The sequence below is a fragment of the Scyliorhinus torazame genome, chromosome 22, assembly GCF_047496885.1.
Source record: "Scyliorhinus torazame isolate Kashiwa2021f chromosome 22, sScyTor2.1, whole genome shotgun sequence".
Classification (NCBI taxonomy): Eukaryota; Metazoa; Chordata; class Chondrichthyes; order Carcharhiniformes; family Scyliorhinidae; genus Scyliorhinus; species Scyliorhinus torazame.
The window spans coordinates 30,292,858-30,314,994 of NC_092728.1; the positions used below are offsets into that span (position 1 = coordinate 30,292,858).

The following is a 22,137-nucleotide window of genomic DNA, read 5'->3' on the forward strand; positions in this document are numbered from 1 at the left end:
GCTTCACAGCTCCAGGGTCCCAGGTTCGATTCCGGCTTGGGTCACTGTCTGTGCGGAGTCTGCACATCCTGCCCGTGTCTGCGTGGGTTTCCTCCGGGTGCTCCGGTTTCCTCCCACAGTCCAAAGATGTGCAGGTTAGGTGGATTGGCCATGCTAAACTTGCCCTTAGTGTCCAAAATTGCCCTTAGTGTTGGGTGGGGTTACTGGGTTGTGGGGATAGGGTGGAGGTGTTGGCCTTGGGTAGGGTGCTCTTTCCAAGAGCCGGTGCAGACTCGATTGGCCGAATGGCCTCCTTCTGCACTGTAAATTCTATGATAATCTATGAGAGTGAGGAATTGAAGGAAATTAGTATGAGTAAAAACATAACGCTGGAGAAAATGATGCAACTGAGGGCAGATAAATCCCCAAGGCCTGATAATCTACATGCCAGGGTGCTAAGGCCATGGCAATAGGGGATGCGTTAGCGTGCCATCCAAAATTCTGTACATTCCGGAACAGTCCCGGACGATTTGAGGGTGGAAAATGTCACCCTGCTGTTTAATAAAAGACGAGATGGAGAAAACAGGGAATTACAAGCCGGTTCCTCTCAATTGTAGGGAAAAATTCCGTATCTATTGTAAAGAGTGTGATAAAAGGGCATTTAGAAAATATCAACTGAATTAGACAAAGTCAACATGGATTTATTGAAGGGAAATCATTTTTGACAAACCTTTGGAATTTTATAAGGATGTAACGAAGAAGGGGCATGGTGGCACAGTGGGTTAGCACTGCTGCCTTATGGCACCGAGGACCCGGGTTCGAACCCGGCCCCGGGACACTCCCATGTGGAGTTTGCACATTCTCCCCATGTGTGCGTGGATGTCACCACACAATCCCAAAAGATGTGCAGGGTAGATGAATTAGCCACACTAAATTGCCCCTTAATTGGAAAAAAGAATTGGGTACTCTAAATTATTTTTTTTTAAAGGATGTAATGAAGAATAGACGTGGGACAAGAAGTGGATGTGGTGTATTTGGACTTTCAGAAATATTTTGATAAAGTCCCACATAGGAGGTTAATGTGCAAACTTAAAGCGCATGTTATTGGGAGTAATAATTGAAATGGATTGGGAATTGGTTAGCAGACAGGAAATAGATAGTGGGAATAAATTGACCTTTTTCGAATTGGCATGCGGTGACTAGTGGTGTCCCGCAGGGATCAGTGCTCGGGTCCCAGCTCTTCACAATATGCATCAACATAACATTTCCAAGTTTGCTGACAAGTCAAAACTTGGTGGGAAAGTGAGTTGTGTGGAGGATATTAAGGAGCTTCAAGTTGATTTGGACAATTTGACTAAGTGCGCAAATACACGGCAGATGCAGCATAACGTGGATAAATTTGGATGGAGAATCAGAATGGCAGCGTGTTATTTAAATGGTGATAAGATTGGGGGATGTTGATGTACTGAGTACCCTGGTACACCAGTCACTGAAAACCAGCACAGCACGCAGTACAGAGAGCGGTTAGGAAGGCAAATTGTCAGCTCGGATGCGCAGTGGTTAACACTGCTGCCTCACGGTGCTGAGGACCCGGATTCCATCCTGGCCCAGGGTCACTATTCATGTGGAGTTTGCACATTCTCCCCGTGTTTGCGTGGGTCTCACCCCCAGAACCCAAAGATGTGCAGCGTAAATGGATTGGCCACACTAAATTGTCCCTTGATTGGATAAAAAAAAAATTGGGTGCTCTAAATTTTTTTTTTTTAAAAAGGCAGGCAAATGGTTTGTTCGCCTTCATTGCGAGAGGACTGGACAGACTGGATACAGGGATGTAGTTTCCTCTGTCTGGGGGAGGGGGTCCGCAACATGGGGTCACAGTCTCATGGTCAGCCATTTAGGACTGGAATGAGGAGAAATTTCTTCACTCAGACAGTGGTGAACCTGTGGAATTCTCCAGCACAGGACGCTGTGGAGGACAAATCACTTAAGAAGCTAATAGATTTCTAGACTCTGAAGGAGTCAAGGGGTATGTGGATAGCGCAGGAGGGTGGGGTTGAGGCAAAGGAGCAGCCATGTTCATGTTGATTGGTGGAACAGGTTAGAAGGGCCTCCTTCTCCCATTTCCGATGTTTCCGTGAGCCTCCCACCTGGCAATGGGGGAGGGAGACACTCCTGGCAATGGGGGAGGGAGACACTCCTGGCAATGGGGGAGGGAGACACACCTGGCAATGGAGGAGGGAGACACACCTGGCAATGGGGGAGGGAGACACACCTGGCAATGGGGGAGGGAAATACTCCTGGCAATGGGGGAGGGAGACACTCCTGGCAATGGGGGAGGGAGACACTCCTGGCAATGGGGGAGAGAGACACACCTGGCAATGGGGGAGGGAGACACACATGGCAATGGGGGAGGGAGGCACACCTGGCAATGGGGCACGGAGACACACCTGGCAATGGGGGAGGGAGACACTCCTGGCAATGGGGGAGGGAGACACACCTGGCAATGGGGGAGGGAGACACACGTGGCAATGGGGGAGGGAGACACACCTGGCAATGGGGGAGGGAGACACACCTGGTAATGGGGGAGGGAGACACGCCTGGCCATGGGGGAGGGAGACACACCTGGCCATGGGGGAGGGAGACACACCTGGCAATGGGGGAGGGACACACACCTGGCAATGGGGGAAGGGAGACACACCTGGCAATGGGGGAAGGGAGACACACCTGGCAATGGGGGAGGGAGGCACGCCTGGCAATGGGGGAGGGAGACACGCCTGGCCATGGGGCAGGGAGACACGCCTGGCCATGGGGGAGGGAGACACACCTGGCAATGGGGGAGGGAGACACACCTGGCAATGGGGGAGGGAGACACACCTGGCAATGGGGGAGGGAGACACACCTGGCAATGGGGGAGGGAGACACACCTGGCAATGGGGCAGGGAGACACACCTGGAATGGGGGAGGGAGACACACCTGGCAATGGGGGAGGGAGACACACCTGGCAATGGGGGAGGGAGACACTCCTGGCAATGGGGGAGGGAGACACTCCTGGCAATGGGGGAGGGAGACACACCTGGCAATGGGGGAGGGAGACACAGCTGGCAATGGGGGAGGGAGACACACCTGGCAATGGGGGAGGGAGACACACCTGGCAATGGGGGAGGGAGACACTCCTGGCAATGGGGGAGGGAGACACACCTGGCAATGGGGGAGGGAGACACACCTGGCAATGGGGAGGGAGACACAGCTGGCAATGGGGGAGGGAGATACTCCTGGCAATGGGGCAGGGAGACACACCTGGCAATTGTGGAGGGAGACACACCTGGCAACGGGGGAGGGAGACACACCTGGCAATGGGGGAGGGAGACACTCCTGGCAATGGGGGAGGGAGACACATCTGGCAATGGGGGAGGGAGACACATCTGGCAATGGGGGAGGGAGACACATCTGGCAATGGGAGGGGGGTGGCGACACTCCTGGCAATGGGGGAGGGAGACACACCTGGCAATGGGGAGGGAGACACCTGGCAATGGGGAGGGAGACACCTGGCAATGGGGAGGGAGACACTCCTGGCAATGGGGGAGGGAGACACTCCTGGCAATGGGGAGGAGGGAGACACACCTGGCAATGGGGGAGAAGGGAGACCTGGCAATTGGGGTGGGAGACACATCTGGCAATGTGGGAGGGAGACACTCCTGGCAATGGGTTGAGGGAGACACACCTGGCCATGGGGGAGGGTGACACACCTGGCCATGGGGGAGGGAGGCAAAGCTGGCCATGGGGGAGGGAGGCACACCTGGCCATGGGGGAGGGAGGCACACCTGGCCATGAGGGAGGGAGGCACACCTGGCAATGGGGGAGGGAGGCACACCTGGCCATGGGGGAGGGAGGCACACCTGGCAATGGGGGAAGGGAGACACACCTGGCAATGGGGGAGGGAGACACTCCTGGCAATGAGGGAGGGAGACATTCCTGGACATGGGAGAGGGAGGCACACCTGGCAATGGGGAAGGGAGACACACCTGGCAATGGGGGAGGGAGACACACCTGGCAATGGAGGAGGGAGACACACCTGGCAATGGGGGAGGGAGACACACCTGGCAATGGGGGAGGGAGACACACCTGGCAATGGGGAGGGAGACACACTTGGCAATGGGGGAGGGAGACACTCCTGGCAATGGGGGAGCGAGACACACCTGGCCATGGGAGAGGGAGGCACACCTGGCAATGGGGGAGGCAGACACACCTGGCAATGGGAGGCAGACACACCTGGCAATCGGGGAGGGAGACACACCTGGCAATGGGGGAGGGAGACACACCTGGCAATGGAGGAGGGAGACACACCTGGCAATGGGGGAGGGAGACACACCTGGCAATGGGGAGGGAAACACACCTGGCAATGGGGGAGGGAGACACACCTGGCAATGGGGGAGGGAGACAAACGTGGCCATGGGAGAGGGAGGCACACCTGGCAATGGGGGAGGGAGACACACCTGGCAATGGGGGAGTGAGACACATCTGGCAATGGGGGAGGGAGACACATCTGGCAATGGGAGGGGGGGTGACGACACTCCTGGCAATGGGGGAGGGAGACACACCTGGCAATGGGGGAGGGAGACACTCCTGGCATTGGGGGAGGGAGACACACCTGGCAATGGGGGGGGGGGGGGGGGGGGAGACACTCCTGGCAATGGGGGAGGGAGACACACCTGGCAATGGAAGTGTTAAATATCTGGGAGGGGGGGGGGGGGGAAAAAGACTTGTCTAGGAATGGAAAGGAGATTGGGGGCAGGGGCCTGATATGCTTCCTCTCCCTAAGCATGATAGGTGATCATTTGGGCAGTTCCTAAATTTGGTGGGTGTGAGGTATCCTCTTAGATCGCAAAGCGTCCTGTTGTACCAGGTTGATTCAGGCACAGGACAGCGACGGTAATCCTGAGGAGGCAGGGAGCATCCACCCTCCCGACAGAAACACCACTTGTGCTCATCTCAAGAGAGAGAAAAAGAGAAAAAAAGAGGGAGAGAGACAGAGAGAGAGAGAAAGAGACAGAGAGAGAGAGAAAGAGACAGAGAGACAGAGGGAGAGAGAGAGACAGAGACAGACAGATGTCATAATCTCCATTCATGTATATAATGAGATGCAGACAGGCAGTGATTGACACACAGGATGATCAGTAAGCATACAACACAACACAGCCAATCACCAGACAGGACACTACCACTATAAAGCCAGAGGGCACTAGGTTTCCGCTCTCTCGGGACCCAGCCACTGAGACAGTCAGAGTCCACGAGCTAGCAAGTGCAAATACCATGCGGTAGCTAGTAAGTCTGGTCAGGCTACTACAAGGTCTCCAGTCAGTTCAGTATAGTGTCGACCCACAGCTGAATATGTATATCAGTTCTAACATTGAATAAAACAGCGTTGGATCTTCTCCTGTGTTAGACGACTGTTTCTAGCTTCTCTGCATCGAGTGCAGTCCACATCGAACCAACCTGCCTAACACATCATGGTACCAGAGTGATACTGATCTTGACGGACCTACCTCGAGTGAATCAGCATTGACCAGCAAACAGCCATCCGGTGAAATGGAAAACATCCAACCTCCTCCGTAACTCCGCATCTCCGGCAACCTCGGCGCCAACTGGAAAATCTTCAAGCAAAAGTTCCTCTTGTACATCGAGGCCTCCGACCTCGAAGCAGCATCGGATGCCAGGAAGATTGCGTTATTTCTCTCCACCGCGGGGGACCATGCCATCCACATCGACAACTCCCTTACATTCGCTGACGGTGAAGACAAAACGAAATTCAAAACAGTCCTGCTGAAGTTTGACAGCCACTACGACATTGAGGTGAATGAGAGCTTTGAATGGTACGTTTTCCAGCAGAGGCTTCAGGGTAAGGATGAACCTTTTGAGTCTTCGTGACCCATCTCCGCATCCTAGCGCAGTCATGTAACTATGACTCGACGGCTGATTCCATGATCCGGGATCAGATCGTTTTCTGGGTCCACTCCGACTCCCTTCGGCAGCAGCTCCTGAAAGTCAAACAGTTGACCCTCTCTGTCGCTATCGAGATGTGCGTTGTCCATGAGCATGCTAAGAATCGTTACTCCCACATCAGGGCGGCAGAAACTGCAAAGGTGGCCTCCCACGAGGCGGAACACAAATGCAGGGCCTGAGCATCGAGGAGAGTGGCCGTTTTGCGCGCTTTTCCAGGGTCCCTGCGCATGCGTGATGAGTGGACGACGAGCCCAACACAACTGCGCAGGTGCATACGTTGACCGACCGCACTGCGCATGCGTGATGGCGCACGGAACGCGCTGACATCGGCGTCATGACGTGTCCAAATTGTGGCTCCGCCCATTTAAAGCGGCAATGTCTGGCAAAAGGACGCTGGTGCCTACAGTGTGGCAAGCTTGGCCACTACGCAGCCCTTTGCAGATCTGCTCCACCGCTCAGCAGCCAGCGATCCCAGCTGCGGCGCAGAAGTGTCCGCTCAACACAACAAGGCATGCCAGATTCCGATCCGACAGCCCAACAGACCCTGATGCTGACTGCCTCAAGTCCCCATACAGGGTGGGCATTATAACTACACATGCGCTGCCTTCCACCACAACGGCGAAACGCCTCTCGATCCTCAGTGTGGATCCCGACGACGAGTGGTGTGCTGTCCTGACAGTTAACAAGGCTTGCATCCGATTTAAACTGGACACCGGCGCTTCTGCGAACCTCATCTCACAATCCGACCTCGACACCATCCGCGCCAGACCAAGCATTCTTCCACCGGCCTGCCAGCTCCTTGACTACAATGGCAATGCCATAGCTGCCAGTGGCTCCTGTCAACTAGGGGTATCCAACAGGGCAATCAAGGCAACACTGCGGTTTGAAGTCGTCGGGCCTGACAGAGCGTCCCTGTTTAGTGCTCAAGCCTGCAAGCTCCTGAACCTGGTTGAGCGAGTCCACACCATGTCATCATCACCGGCGGCGGCCTTGCCTGATGGAAACTTGCAAGCCGACATAGATGACATTATCACACAGTACCACAGTGTATTCGATGGAATGGGCACGCTCCCATACCGATATAAAATCCTGCTCAAGCCGAATGCCACCCCGGTAATTCATGCACCATGCCGGGTGCCGGCACCCCTCAAGGATCGTCTGAAGAAGCAATTATAGGACCTCCAAGACCAGGGCATCATATCGAAGGTCAGAGCCAACAGACTGGGTCAGCTCCATGGTCTGCGTTATGAAGCCGTCAGGGGAGCTTTGCATTGACCCTAAGGATCTAAACCGCAACATCATGCGGGAGCATTACCCGATACCAAAACGTGAAGAGTTGACCAGTGAGATGGCTCATGCCAGATTCTTCACTAAGCTGGACGCCTCCAAGGGTTTTTGGCAAATACAGCTGGACGCGTCCAGTCGCAAGCTGTGCACGTTCAACACCCCTTTCGGTCGCTACTGCTACAACCGGATGCCTTTTGGGATCTGCCTCCGAAGTATTTCACCGCATCATGGAGCAGATGATGGAGGGCATCGAGGGGGTGCGAGTATACGTTGACGGCGTAATTATCTGGTCTACAACGCCCCAGGAACACATCGCTCGCCTCAAGAAGGTATTCCAGAGAATTCATGAACATGGTCTCCAGCTCAACAGGGCCAAGTGCTCATTTGGTCAATCGGATATTAAGTTTCTAGGCGACCACATCCCGCGACAGGGTGTGCGGCCAGACGCCGACAAGGTCTTGGCGATCAACACCATGAAGACCCCGGAGGACAAGAAGGCGGTCCTCCGCTTCCTCGGGATGGTCAACTTACTCGGGAAATTCATTCCCAATATGGCATCCCACACCACGGCCCTCCGCCATCTCGTCAAGAAGTCGACGGAATTCCAGTGGCTGCCCACGCATGAAGAGGAATGGCGTGAGCTGAAAGCAAAGCTCACCACAGCCCCGGTTCTAGCGTTCTTCGACCCAACCAAGGAAACCAAGATATCGACTGATGCAAGCCAGGATGGCATTGGGGCGGTGCTCCTTCAGCGAGATGACTCCTCGTCCTGGGCTCCAGTGGCGTATGCCTCCAGGGCCATGACGCACACTTAACAATGGTACGCTCAGATTGAGAAGGAGTGTCTGGGCCTCCTGACAGGGATAGTCAAGTTTCACGACTACGTTAACGGCTTGCCAAAATTCACGGTAGAAACGGACCAAAGGCCTCTAGTCCATATAATCCAGAAGGATTTAAATGACATGACATCTCGGTTATAGCGAATTCTTCTTAAGCTACGCCGCTACGACTTCGAACTTGTCTACACGCCAGGCAAAGAGCTGATTGTTGCAGATGCCCTATCCAGGTTACCACACCGTGTGAACAAAGTGACTTCACCTGCCACATAGAAGTGCAAGTGCAGTTGTGTGCCACCAACCTTCCGGCCTCTGACGAACGGGTGGTCCAAATTCGTGAGGAGATGGCCAAGGATCCTCTGCTGCAGCGTGTGATGCAGCACCGTACCAATGGCTGGCAGAAGGGACAATGTCCCCAGTTCTATAACGTAAAAGACGGCCTGACGACATCCGGGTGCGGCTATGCAGAGCTAGGTCGCATATTCGGTAGCTCCCGCTTGGAACGGACTTTTGGGCTCTTTTACAGGGCCCCCACGGCATTTGTTAGACATTCCCCGGTGTGGGAAGAAGGCTGCAGCATTCCCCTGACAGTGTCCCCCAGGAATGTTATGTCTTTTGGCTACCAGACCCAGCAGAAACAGTAAAATATTTGGCTGCAACAGGATAAACAGGGCCTCTTCCAGCATGCAGGCAGGGGAAGGGCAAGCTTAAAGCTGCAATCTGACTTGACTCTATCAAAGGTGAATTCTAGCAGCAGAGGGAGCAACTGTGAAAAGATCTACCAAGGCCATTGAAGAAGCAGGGATGAGGCTTCCGGTGGCGGCCATGGAGGAGTAGGTCACGCATTCGGCAGCTCCCGTCTGGAACGGACTCCCAGACCTTTTTCAGGAGTTTCCATAGACTTTTTGGGGCAGACCGGTGAAGCGAACACTGCCAAAAGGATTTCCTCTCGACTTCCGGTTGCGGCTATGCGGAGCTAAGCCGCACGATTCGGCAGCTCCCGCTACCACGGACTTTCGGGCTCGTTAGAGGAGCCCCAACGGAACCTTTTTTTTTTGACACAGCCAGTGGGGAAGGGAAGAGAGAGGTCCCGCTCCAACTTCTATGAAACGGACCAGAAGTGTAACGGCCAAAGGAGCGGCACTGGAGCAACGGGAGAAGCGAGGGGAAGAAATGGCGGCGGCCAGGGACAAAGGGGAGCTGCAGGAGTTCATCAGGAGATGAGATGCGCAAGGAGATGTTGGCGCCTATGCTTTCGGCAATTGAAGGACTCGGGATCACCCAGAAGGCCCATGATGCTAAGATCCAGGAGGTACAGAAAAGAGTCAGTCAGAACGAGGATGAGCTCGTGGGCCTGGCGGTGAGAGTGGAGCAGAACGAGGCGCTACACAAGAGGTGGGCGGGAAGACTCAAAGACCTGGAGAACAGGTCGAGGAGAAAGAATCTGCTAATCCTGGGACTCCCTGAGGGAGTGGAGGGGGCTGATGCCGGGGCATACGCGAGCACGATGCTCGAGGCGATGATGGGCACGAAGGTCCCTTCGAGGCCGCTGGAGTTGGATGGGGCACATCGGGTGCTGGCGAAGAAGCCCCAGGCAAATGAGCCGCCAAGGGCGATGGTGGTGAGGTTCCACCGGTTCACGGACAGAGAGTGGGTCCTGCGATGGGCCAAGAAGGAGCGGAGCAGTAAGTGGGACAATGCAGAGGTCTGAATATACCCGGACTGGAGCACGGAGGTTGCAAAGCGGAGAGCGGGTTTCAACCGGGCCAAAGCGGCATTGTACCGGAAAGAAGTGAAATTCGGAATGCTGCAGCCAGCGCGACTGTGGGTCACATACAAGGGCCAACACTATTACTTCGAAACGCCTGAAGTGGCGTGGACCTTTGTAGAAGCCGAAAAGTTGGACTCTAACTGAGGGTTTGTGAGGGTGGGGGGGGATGTTTTGGGGTTTGATGTGTGATGGTTGTTGTATATAGGGGGTCAATCATGCGCAGGAAATGTTACATGGGCTGGGGGAGATAGACAAGGCCAGAGGGGGCGGAGCGGGCTTTGGAAAGGCGGGAAGGGGAACGAAGTAATGCATATGGATTGGGAGACTCCCACGCGGGGAGGTCAATGGGACGGCGGGGGAAGCCGGGGTCAGCAGGCGTCAGCTGACTTACGGGAGTGACATGGGGGGGAGCAAAAAAGCTAAACAGGGGTCTAGTGGGGGGGGGAGGGGAGAGGGGGGAAGGGAAAGGGTTGCTGCTGCACTGGCCGAAAGGGAATGGGACACAGAAGAGGTGGTCGGGACGGGGTCCCCCCTCTGGGGGACTGGAGGGTGAGGGAGGCGTGGACACGGGACTGGCCCAGAAAAGGAGATGGCTAGTCGGCGGGGCGTGGGGGGGAAAGAGAGCCCCTCCAATCCGGCTGATAACGTGGAATGTGAGGGGCCTGAATGGGCCGGTGAAGAGGGCTCGAATGTTCGCGCACTTAAAGGGACTGAAGGCGGACGTGGCCATGCTCCAAGAGACACACCTGAAGGTGGCAGACCAGGTCAGGCTAAGAAAGGGATGGGTAGGACAGGTATTCCACTCGGGACTAGACGCGAAGAATAGAGGGATGGCAATATTGGTGGGAAAGCGGGTGTCATTTGAGGCCAAGACTATTGTAGCGGACAATGGAGGGCGATATGTAATGGTGAGCGGTAGGCTGCAAGGGACGTGGGTGGTGTTGGTGAACGTATACGCCCCGAACTGGGATGATACAGGATTCATGAAGCGCATGTTGGGGCGCATTCCGGACCTGGAGATAGGAGGCCTGATAATGGGAGGGGACTTCAATACAGTGTTGGATCCAGCACTGGACCGCTCCAAATCAAGGACTGGAAACAGGCCGGCGGCGGCCAAGGTACTTAGGGGGTTTCTGGATCAGATGGGGGGAGTGGACCCATGGCGGATTGCAAGGCCGCAGGCCAGGGAATTTTCTTTCTTCTCCCATGTACACAAAGCCTACTCCCGGATAGATTTCTTTGTTCTGGGTAGGGCGCTCATCCCGAGGGTGGAGGGGACGGAGTACTCGGCTATAGCCGTTTCAGACCATGCCCCACACTGGGTGGAACTGGAGCTGGGAGAGGAGCGGGACCAACGCCCGTTGTGGCGGCTGGATGTGGGACTGCTGGCGGACGAGGTGGTGTGTGGGAAGGTGAGGGGGTGTATCGAAAGGTACTTGGAGGCCAACGACAACGGGGAGGTGCGGGTGGGGGTGGTATGGGAGGCGTTGAAGGCGGTGATCAGGGGAGAGCTAATTTCCATTAGGGCTCATAGGGAGAAGACAGAGGGTGTGGAAAGGGAGAGGTTAGTGGGGGAGATTTTGAGTGGACAGGAGATACGCAGAGGCCCCGGGGGAAAGATTACTTGGGGAAAGATGATGGCTCCAGACGGAGTTTGACCTGATGACCACAGGGAAGGCGGAGGCACAGTGGAGGAAAGCGCAGGGGGCAACCTACGAGTATGGGGAAAAGGCTAGTCGGATGCTGGCACACCAGCTCCGCAAGAGGATGGCAGCAAGGGAAATAGAGGGAGTCAAAGATGGAAGGGGAGCCACGGTTCGGAGTGCGACTAAAATAAACGAGGTATTCAAGGCCTTTTATGAAGAGCTGTACAGATCCCAGCCCCCAGCGGGGGAAGAGGGGATGAGACGATTCCTAGATCAGCTGAGATTCCCGAGGGTGGAGGAGCAAGAGGTGGCTGGTTTGGGGGCACCAATTGGGTTGGAGGAGCTGAGCAAGGGTTTGGGGAGCATGCAGGCGGGGAAGGCCCCGGGACCGGACGAATTCCCGGTGGAGTTCTACAGGAAGTACGCAGACCTGTTGGCCCCGCTACTGGTGAGGACCTTTAATGAGGCAAGAGAGGAGGGGACCCTGCCCCCGACAATGTCGGAAGCGACAATTTCTTTGATCCTAAAGCAAGACAAGGACCCACTGCAATATGGATCGTACAGGCCGATCTCGCTCCTCAATGTGGATGCAAAGTTGCTGGCAAAAGTGCTGGCCACGAGGATCGAGGACTGTGTCCCGGGGTAATCCACGAGGACCAGACGGGATTTGTAAAGGGCAGGCAACTAAACACCAATGTGCGGCGGCTCTTAAACGTGATAATGATGCCATCGGAGGCGGAGATAGTGGCAGCTATGGACGCGGAGAAGGCCTTTGACTGAGTAGAGTGGGAGTACCTCTGGGAGGTGCTGCGTAGATTTGGGTTCGGGGTAGGGTTCATCAATTGGGTTAAGCTCCTTTACAGAGCCCCGATGACGAGTGTCGTGACGAACCGGCGGAGGTCGGAGTACTTTCGACTGTACCGAGGGACGAGGCAGGGGTGCCCCCTGTTGTTCGCATTGGTGATCGAACCATTGGCCATGTCATTGAGGGAGTCTAATAAATGGAGGGGGGTGGTCTGAGGGGGAGAAGTGCATCGGGTGTTGCTATATGCGGATGACCTGTTGCTGTACGTGGCGGATCCAATGGAGGGGATGGTGGAGGTCATGCAGACTCTAAGGGAGTTTGGGGAGTTTTCGGGCTATAAGCTCAATGTAGGGAAGAGTGAGATCTTTGTGTTACAGGCGGGGGACCAAGAAAGAGGAATAGGGGACCTACCGCTGAGGAGGGCTGAGGGGAGCTTTCGGTATCTGGGGATCCAGATAGCCAGGAGTTGGGGGACCCTACATAAACTGAATCTGACGAGGTTGGTGGGGCAAATGGAGGAGGATTTCAAAAGATGGGACATGTTACCGCTCTCGCTGGCGGGTAGAGTGCAGTCGGTCAAAATGGTGGTCCTTCCGAGGTTTCTGTTTGTGTTTCAGTGCCTTCCCATCGTCATCACTAAGGCCTTTTTTAAGAGAGTAGGCAGGAGTATTATGGGGTTTGTGTGGGCGAATAAGACCCCGAGAGTAAGGAGGGGGTTCCTGGAACGCAGTAGGGACCAAGGAGGGTTGGCGCTGCCAAACCTGGGGAGCTACTACTGGGCAGCAAATGTGGCGATGATCCGCAAGTGGGTTATGGAGGGAGAGGGGGTGGCATGGAAGAGGGTGGAGATGGCGTCCTGTAAAGGAACGAGCCTGGGGGCGTTAGTGACGGCACCGCTGCCGCTCTCGCCGACAAAGTATACCACGAGCCCAGTGGTGGCGGCAACGCTAAGGATCTGGGGCCAGTGGAGACGGCACCGGGGTGCAATGGGAGCATCGGTGTGGTCCCCGATCAGGGGTAACCACCGGTTTGTCCCGGGGAAGGTGGCATTGGGCGGGGATTGGAAGAATGGGGGACCTGTTCATCGACGGGACGTTTGCGAGCCGAGGGGCACTGGAGGAAAAGTTCGAGTTACCCCCGGGAAATGCCTTTAGATATATGCAGGTTCGGGCTTTTGTGAGGCGATAGGCGAGGGAATTCCCGTTGCTCCCGGCACAAGAAGTTCAAGATAGGGTGATCTCGGGTGTATGGGTCGGGGAGGGCAAGGTGTCGGAAATACACCAGGAGTTGAAAGAAGAGGGGGAAGCTCTGGTAGAAGAGTTGAAGGGTAAATGGGAGGAGGAGCTGGGGGAGGAGATCGAGGAAGGTCTGTGGGCTGATGCCCTAGGTAGGGTTAATTCCTCCTCCTCGTGTGCAAGGCTCAGCCTGATACAATTTAAGGTGGTGCACAGAGCGCACTTGACGGGGGCGAGGTTGAGTAGGTTCTTTGGGGTAGAGGACAGATGTGGAAGGTGCACAGGGAGCCCGGCGAACCATGTCCATATGTTTTGGTCATGCCCGGCACTGGAGGGGTTCTGGAGAGGAGTGGCGGGAGCAATATCTCAGGTGGTGAAAGTCCGGGTCAAGCCAAGCTGGGGGGCTAGCAATATTTGGAGTAGTGGACGAACCGGGAGTGCAGGAGGCGAAAGAGGCCGGCATTCTGGCCTTTGCGTCCCTAGTAGCCCGGTGAAGGATCTTGCTAATGTGGAAGGAGGCGAAGCCCCCCCAGCCTGGAGGCCTGGATAAATGATATGGCTGGGTTCATAAAGTTGGAGAGGATTAAGTTTGCCTTGAGAGGGTCTGCGCAGGGGTTCTACAGGCGGTGGCAACCGTTCCTAGACTATCTCGCGGAGCGTTAGAGGAAGGTCGGTCAGCAGCAGCAGCAACCTTGGGGAGGTGGGGGTGGGGGGGACGTCCTGGGAAGGGGGGGGGGGGAGAAAGGGGGGACTGCCTGGGAGGGTGGATGAGCAAGAGATAACATGAAGGGTTGGGGAAACTGGCACGTACGGGTGAGGGCCAGTGTACAAAGCTGTGTAAATATATAATTTTGCCATGTATATATCTTGCTCTGCGCGATTTCTCGTTTTTTTGTTGTTGGGGGTGCGGGGGGGGTTATTGTTTGTAAGGGAGAAAAATTGTGTTAAAAAACTTTAATAAATATATTTTTTTAAATAAAGACGACCTGACGGTGGTGGAGGGAATCCTTCTGAAACGCGACAGGATCGTAATTCCTCAGAGCATGCAGGCTATGGTGCTGGGCCAACTCCATGAGGGTCACCTTGGGGTCGAGAAATGCCAATGCAGAGCTCGGGAGGCGGTTTACTGGCCGGGCATTAACCAGGATATTGCCAACACGGTCCTCAACTGCCCCACCTGTCAGAAGTTTCAACCGGCTCAACCCAAGGAAACACTGCAACAGCACGAGATCGTGACCTCTCCGTGGTCCAAAGTAGGTATAGACCTTTTCCACGCCAAGGAGCGCGACTACGTACTCCTGGTCGACTACTTCTCCAGTTACCCAGAAGTGGTGAAACTGTCCGACCTCACGTCGAAGGCGGTAATCAAAGCCTGCAAAGAAACTTCGTCAGGCATGGGATTCCGCTCACGGAAATTAGCTACAACATAGACATAGAACATAGAACGATACAGCGCAGTACAGGCCCTTCGGCCCACGATGTTGCACCGAAACAAAAGCCATCTAACCTACACTATGCCATTATCATCCATATGTTTATCCAATAAACTTTTAAATGCCCTCAATGTTGGCGAGTTCACTACTGTAGCAGGTAGGGCATTCCACGGCCTCACTACTCTTTGCGTAAAGAACCTACCTCTGACATCTGTCCTATATCTATTACCCCTCAGTTTAAAGTTATGTCCCCTCGTGCCAGCCATTTCCATCCGCGGGAGAAGGCTCTCACTGTCCACCCTATCCAACCCCCTGATCATTTTGTATGCCTCTATTAAGTCTCCTCTTAACCTTCTTCTCTCCAACGAAAACAACCTCAAGTCCATCAGCCTTTCCTCATAAGATTTTCCCTCCATACCAGGCAACATCCTGGTAAATCTCCTCTGCACCCGCTCCAAAGCCTCCACGTCCTTCCTATAATGTGGTGACCAGAACTGTACGCAATACTCCAAATGCGGCCGTACCAGAGTTCTGTACAGCTGCAACATGACCTCCCGACTCCGGAACTCAATCCCTCTACCAATAAAGGCCAACACTCCTTAGGCCTTCTTCACAACCCTATCAACCTGGGTGGCAACTTTCAGGGATCTATGTACATGGACACCTAGATCCCTCTGCTCATCCACACTTTCAAGAACTTTACCATTAGCCAAATATTCCACATTCCTGTTATTCCTTCCAAAGTGAATCACCTCACACTTCTCTACATTAAACTCCATTTGCCACCTCTCAGCCCAGCTCTGCAGCTTATCTATATCCCTCTGTAACCTGCTATATCCTTCCACACTATCGACAACACCACCGACTTTAGTATCGTCTGCAAATTTACTCACCCACCCTTCGGCGCCTTCCTCTAGGTCATTGATAAAAATGACAAACAGCAACGGCCCCAGAACAGATCCTTGTGGTACTCCACTTGTGACTGTACTCCATTCTGAACATTTCCCATCAACCACCACCCTCTGTCTTCTTTCAGCTAGCCAATTTCTGATCCACATCTCTAAATCACCCTCAATCCCCAGCCTCCGTATTTTCTGCAATAGCTTACCGTGGGGAACCTTATCAAACGCTTTGCTGAAATCCATATACACATCAACTGCTCTACCCTCATCTACCTGTTCAGTCACCTTCTCAAAGAACTCAATAAGGTTTGTGAGGCATGACCTACCCTTCACAAAGCCATGCTGACTATCCCTGATCATATTATTCCTATCTAGATGATTATAAATCTTGTCTCTTATAATCCCCTCCAAGACTTTACCTACTACAGACGTGAGGCTCACCGGTCTATAGTTGCCGGGGTTGTCTCTGCTCCCCTTTTTGAACAAACGGACCACATTTGCTGTCCTCCAGTCCTCTGGCACTATTCCTGTAGCCAATGATGACATAAAAATCAAAGCCAAAGGTCCAGCAATCTCTTCCCTGGCCTCCCAGAAAATCCTAGGATAAATCCCATCAGGTCCCGGGGACTTATCTATTTTCAGCCTGTCCAGAATTGCCAACACCAATGCCATCTATTCTATTAGCCTGGGGCTCAGCATTCTCCTCCACAACATTATCTTTTTCCTGAGTGAATACTGACGAAAAATATTCATTTAGTATCTCGCCTATCTCTTCAGACTCCACACACAATTTTCCATCCCTGTCCTTGACTGGTCCTACTCTTTCCCTAGTCATTCGCTTATTCCTGACATACCTATAGAAAGCTTTTGGGTTTTCCTTGATCCTTCCTGCCAAATACTTCTCATGTCCCCTCCTTGCTCGTCTTAGCTCTCTCTTTAGATCCTTCCTCGCTACCTTGAAACTATCCATCGCCCCAACTGAAACTTCACACCTCATCTTCACATAGGCCTCCTTCTTCCTCTTAACAAGAGATTCCACTTCCTTGGTAAACCACGGTTCCCTCGCTCAACGCCTTCCTCCCTGCCTGACCGGTACATACTTATCAAGAACACGCAGTAGCTGATCCTTGAACAAGCCCCACTTATCCAGTGTGCCCAACACTTGCAGCGGTCCTTAATTTTACAGCCAGGAATGGTCTGATTTTGCACAGTCCTACAACTTCCGTCACGTAACCTCCAGTCCCCACTACCCGCAGTCAAACGGGAAGGCCGGGAAAGAGGCCCATATTGTAAAGCGGTTGCTGTGCAAAGCTGCAGACTCAGGCTCCGACTTCAACCTGCCGATGCTGGCATGCAGGGCAACCCCACTGGGTTGTCTCCAGTGCAGATGCTCATGAATCGCACTCTGAGACCACAGTTCCAACCATCCATGTTCCAGACCTTGACCACCTCACGGTCTTACAGAAAATGCAGCAGTCCCGGGCCCAACAGAAGGCCACATATGATGCTCATGCCACGGATTTACCCGAGCTGGCCCCAACTGATCATGTTCGTGTCCAGTTGCCTGGTCAGCCATAGCTGTTGTGATCAAACAAGTGGCCCCAAGATCATTCCTTGTCTGCATGGCTCCCTGCTACGGCACAACAGAAGGGCATTGCGAAGAGTTCCACGCCCGCTACCCGACTGGCATGCCCTGCCGCCTACGATGCTTCCTCCGGACGTACCCTGCCACGAGGCCACCGATCTACCAGCAATCCTGCCGGCCCATGCGACCACCGCGATGGCAGCAATCCCGCCTATCCACATGCAGGCGGCTCCTGATCCATCTCTGCGGCGATCGACAAGAATTTGTCGCCACCACAGACTGAATCTGTAGACTGAACTTTTGTACATGTTATGACTTCATTGATTTAACGTCTGTAAATATTGTTTTGTTTGCCATGTATCTGCACTATCGACACCTTCCTATGTATATACGTTCATTTAGACGCCTGTTGTATATAGTCAGGTATATACATATATATACGCACGTACACCTTAGTATTTATTTATCTAAAAAAAAAAGGGGAGATGTCATAATATCCACTCATGTTTATAATGAGATGCAGACAGGCAGTGATTGACACATAGGATGACCAGTAAGCACACAACACAGTGCAGCCGATCACCAGACAGGATACTACCACTATAAAGCCAGAGAGCACTAGGTGTCCCGCTCTCTCGGGACCCAGCCACTGAGACAGTAAGAGTCCACGAGCTAGCAAGTGCAAACACCATGCGGTAGCTAGTAAGTCTGGTCAGGCTACTACAAGGTCTCCGGTCAGTTCAGAATAGTGTCGACCCACAGCTGAATATGTATATCAGTTCTCATAGAATCATCATAGAAGTTACAGTGCAGAAGGAGGCCATTCGGCCCATCGAGTCTGCACCGGCTCTTTGAAAGAGCACCCTACCCATGCCCACACCTCCACCCTATCCCCATAACCCAGTAACCCCACCCAACACTAAGGGAAATTTTAGACACTGAGGGCCAATCCACCTAACCTGCACATCTTTGGACTGTGGGAGGAAACCGGAGCACCCGGAGGAAACCCACGCAGACACGGGGAGAACGTGCAGACTCCGCACAGACAGTGACCCAAGCCGGCAATCGAACCTGGGACCCTGGAGCGGTGAAGCAATTGTGCTAACCACCATGCTACCGTGCTACCCTAAATCTATCGTTGAATAAAACAGTGTTGGATCTTCTCCAGTGTTCGACGTCTGTTTCTAGCTTCCCTGCATCGAGTGCAGTCCACATCGAACCTACCTGCCTAACACATCAACAGAGACAGAGAGAGAGAGAGAGAGAAAGAGACAGAGAGAGAAAGAGACAGAGAGAGAAAGAGACAGAGAGAGAGAGAGGCAGAGAAAGAGAGAGCCAGAGAAAGAGCCAGAGAAAGAGACAGACAGAGACAAACAGAGAGAGCGAGACAGAGAGAGAGAGAGAGAGAGAGACAGAGAGAGAGACAGAGAGAGAGACAGAGAGAGAGACAGAGAGAGAGAGACAGCGAGAGAGAGACACACAGAGAGAGAGACAGAGAGCGAGAGAGAGACAGAGAGAGAGACAGAGAGAGAGAGAGAGACAGAGAGAGAGAGAGAGACAGAGAGAGAGAGAGAGAGAGAGAGAGATAGAGAGAGAGAGACAGAGAGAGAGAGGCAGAGAGAGAGAGAGAGACAGAGAGTGTGGTGATACACCACTGTACTTCCCTAGCATTGTACATAGTTATATAATAGTTGTGTGTAACGTGGCCCTGTAATCCTGTGTATTGTACTGTAGCTCTGTAGAGGTTCGGTCACCTGTATGTAACCTGACCTGGCTATGGAGAGCTCCGCCTTGGCCACTGCCCCGGGGGTAGGTATAAGACCCCGCTTCTGAGACCTGACCCATTTTGTCTGGGGTCGTCTGTGTCGGGTAAGCTTCCTATGTAGTGTATTAAAGCCTAGGTTAAAGTCTCATATGTCTTTGTGGTTCTTGACGCTTAGCGCATCAATTTAATACACTACAGTTACAATGGAGGCTGCTCTGAAACCCGACAAGCTCTCGCTCGACCCCCACGCTCCACGCGTGGATCACCTTTTCAACTGCTGGCTCCGGTGTTTCGAGGCCTACCTGGAAGCATCCTCCGCCTTCGTCAAAACGGACGCTGACCGACTCAACCTCCTGTACTCACGGCTCGACTACGGGCTTTTCGGCCTCATCACGGGAACAACGACCTACGCCGATGCCATCGTGAAGCTCAAAAGCCGGTATGCACGAACTGTTAATTCTATTTACGCCCGCCACCGCCTCGCCTCCCTGCACCAGCAGCCGGGTGAACCCCTATCCGTGTTCGTTCGGGACCTCTGTGCCCTCGCGCTCACCTGCAACGCGCCAGCAGTCTCCGCTGAGCAGAACACGGAGGCCCTGGCGCTCGATGCTTTTGTAGCCGGCATCGCTTCCGTCCCAATTCGCCAACTCCTACTGGCACAAATTACCCTGACTCTGGACACGGCAGTCACTATGGCAGAGGCCCAACGGGCAGCCTATGACAATAATACGTCCTACACGCCTGCCCAAACTTCCTCAGTAACAATAATGCCTGGGCCCCAGTATTACTTTTGTGGCCAGGCAAAACACCCCAGGAAACGCTGCCCTGCTAGAGATGCTACCTGTTCAGCCTGTGGCAAGAAAGGCCATTTTGCAAACGTCTGCCGCTCCACCGCTGCCTCGGGGTCCAACACCGCGGCCTGCTACTCCTGGGTGCCGCCATCCTCCGTTCCCGGCTCGCTATTCGACATGTGCGACGCAGGGGCGCCGCCATCTTTGATTATCCCCGGCCCGGCTTCCTTCACTTCCGGTCCACCGCACGTCACTTCCGGTCCGCCGCCGATTGTCGCTTCCAGGCCCGCCCCGCCGCCGATCGTCACTTTCGGACCTGCGCACTCGACCGAAATGCTGCAAACAACTGAGATGCAGCCAACGACAGCAACCTGGCCTCCAACAGCAGCCTACGACGCCTGGGCGCCGCCACCTTGTTCCGCAGGCCGCTCCCCAGATCCAGCACCCTTCTCCAACAGCTCCACCATCGCATCCATCGTCCTCGACCAGGACCGACCACATCAGCTCGCCAGATCCACCATGGAGGTTCAGGTCAATTGTTTCACTGTTACCTGCCTCTTCGACAGCGGCAGCACGGAGAGCTTCCTCCACCCGGACACCGTACGCCACTGCTCCCTCAAGGTACTACCCACGCGCAGGCATATTTCCATGGCCTCCAACTCCCAGTCGGCCGAGGTTTCGGGCTACTGCGTCGTCACCCTCTCAGTGAACGGCGTGGTGTTCCAGGATTTCAAATTCATGGTCCTCCCTCACCTCTGCGCCGCCGCGATCCTCGGCCTGGACTTCCAATGCCACCTGCGCAGCCTCACCTTGCATTTTAACGGCCCCCTCCCCCCCCCTCACGGTCTCCAACCCCCAGTTCTTCCCTGATCCCCCCCCGGGTCCCACCTGTAGTCTCTCCACGCTCAGGATCCCCCCTCCTTCACTGTTTGCTAATCTCACCCCCGACTGCAAGCCCGTGGCTACTAAAAGTCGGCGTTACAGTTTCGGGGACCGCCAATTCATTCGAGCGGAGATTAAGCGCCTTCTCTTGGAAAAGATCATTGCTCACAGCACCAGCCCCTGGCAAGCCCAAGTGGTGGTAGTCAAGTCTAGCGAGAAACACCGCATGGTCATTGACTACAGTCAGACCATCAACCGGTACACGCTGCTTGATGCGTATCCCCTCCCCCGCATATCTGACATGGTCAACCGGATTGCACAGTACCGGGTGTTCTCCACCATAGACTTGAAATCCGCCTACCACCAGCTCCCTATCCGCCCGGAGGACCGTAACTTCACGGCCTTCGAGACGGACGGCCGCCTCTACCACTTTCTTAGGGTACCCTTTGGCGTCACCAATGGAGTCTCGGTCTTCCAACGGGAGATGGACCGAATGGTGGACCAGAACAGACTGCGGGCTACCTTCCCGTATCTGGACAACGTCACCATCTGCGGCCACAACCAGCAGGACCATGACATCAACCTCACTAAATTCCTCCAAACTGCCAAACGCCTCAATCTCACGTACAACGAGGCAAAATGTGTTTTCGGCACCACCCGCCTCGCCATACTCGGCTACGTGGTGGAGAACGGTGTCCTCGGCCCCGATCCCGACCGTCTGCGCCCCCTTCTCGAACTCCCCATTCCCACCTGCCCCAAAGAACTGAGGCGATGCCTCGGGTTCTTTGCCTACTATGCCCAGTGGGTGCCCGAGTACGCTGACAAGGCCCGACCCCATCTCCGTTCCCCCTCAGTCCCCCTCCCGCCCGAGGCCTGCCAGGCCTTCCACCTCCTAAAAACCGCTATCGCCAAAGCCGCCATGCATGCGGTCGACGAGTCTGCACCATTCCAAGTCGAGAGCGATGCCTCCGACTTTGCCCTGGGTGCCACCCTCAACCAGGCGGGCAGGCCCATCGCCTTCTTTTCCCGCACACTCCAAGGCCCCGTGATCCACCACTCCTCTGTTGAGAAGGAGGCACAGGCCATAGTGGAAGCCGTCCGGCACTGGAGGCACTACCTGGCCGGAAAACCATTTACCCTCGTTACTGACCAACGATCAGTTGTGTTCATGTTCGACAACAAACAACGAGGTAAAATCAAAAATGATAAGATATTACGGT

General features: G+C 54.4%; 1 protein-coding gene across 1 annotated transcript in view; it reads right to left on the bottom strand.

Annotated features, from left to right (window-relative positions):
* Nucleotides 1-22,137, bottom strand: part of LOC140399459 (membrane-associated guanylate kinase, WW and PDZ domain-containing protein 3-like) — a 259,100-nt gene that overhangs the window by 121,286 nt on the left and 115,677 nt on the right. The window lies entirely within an intron of this gene.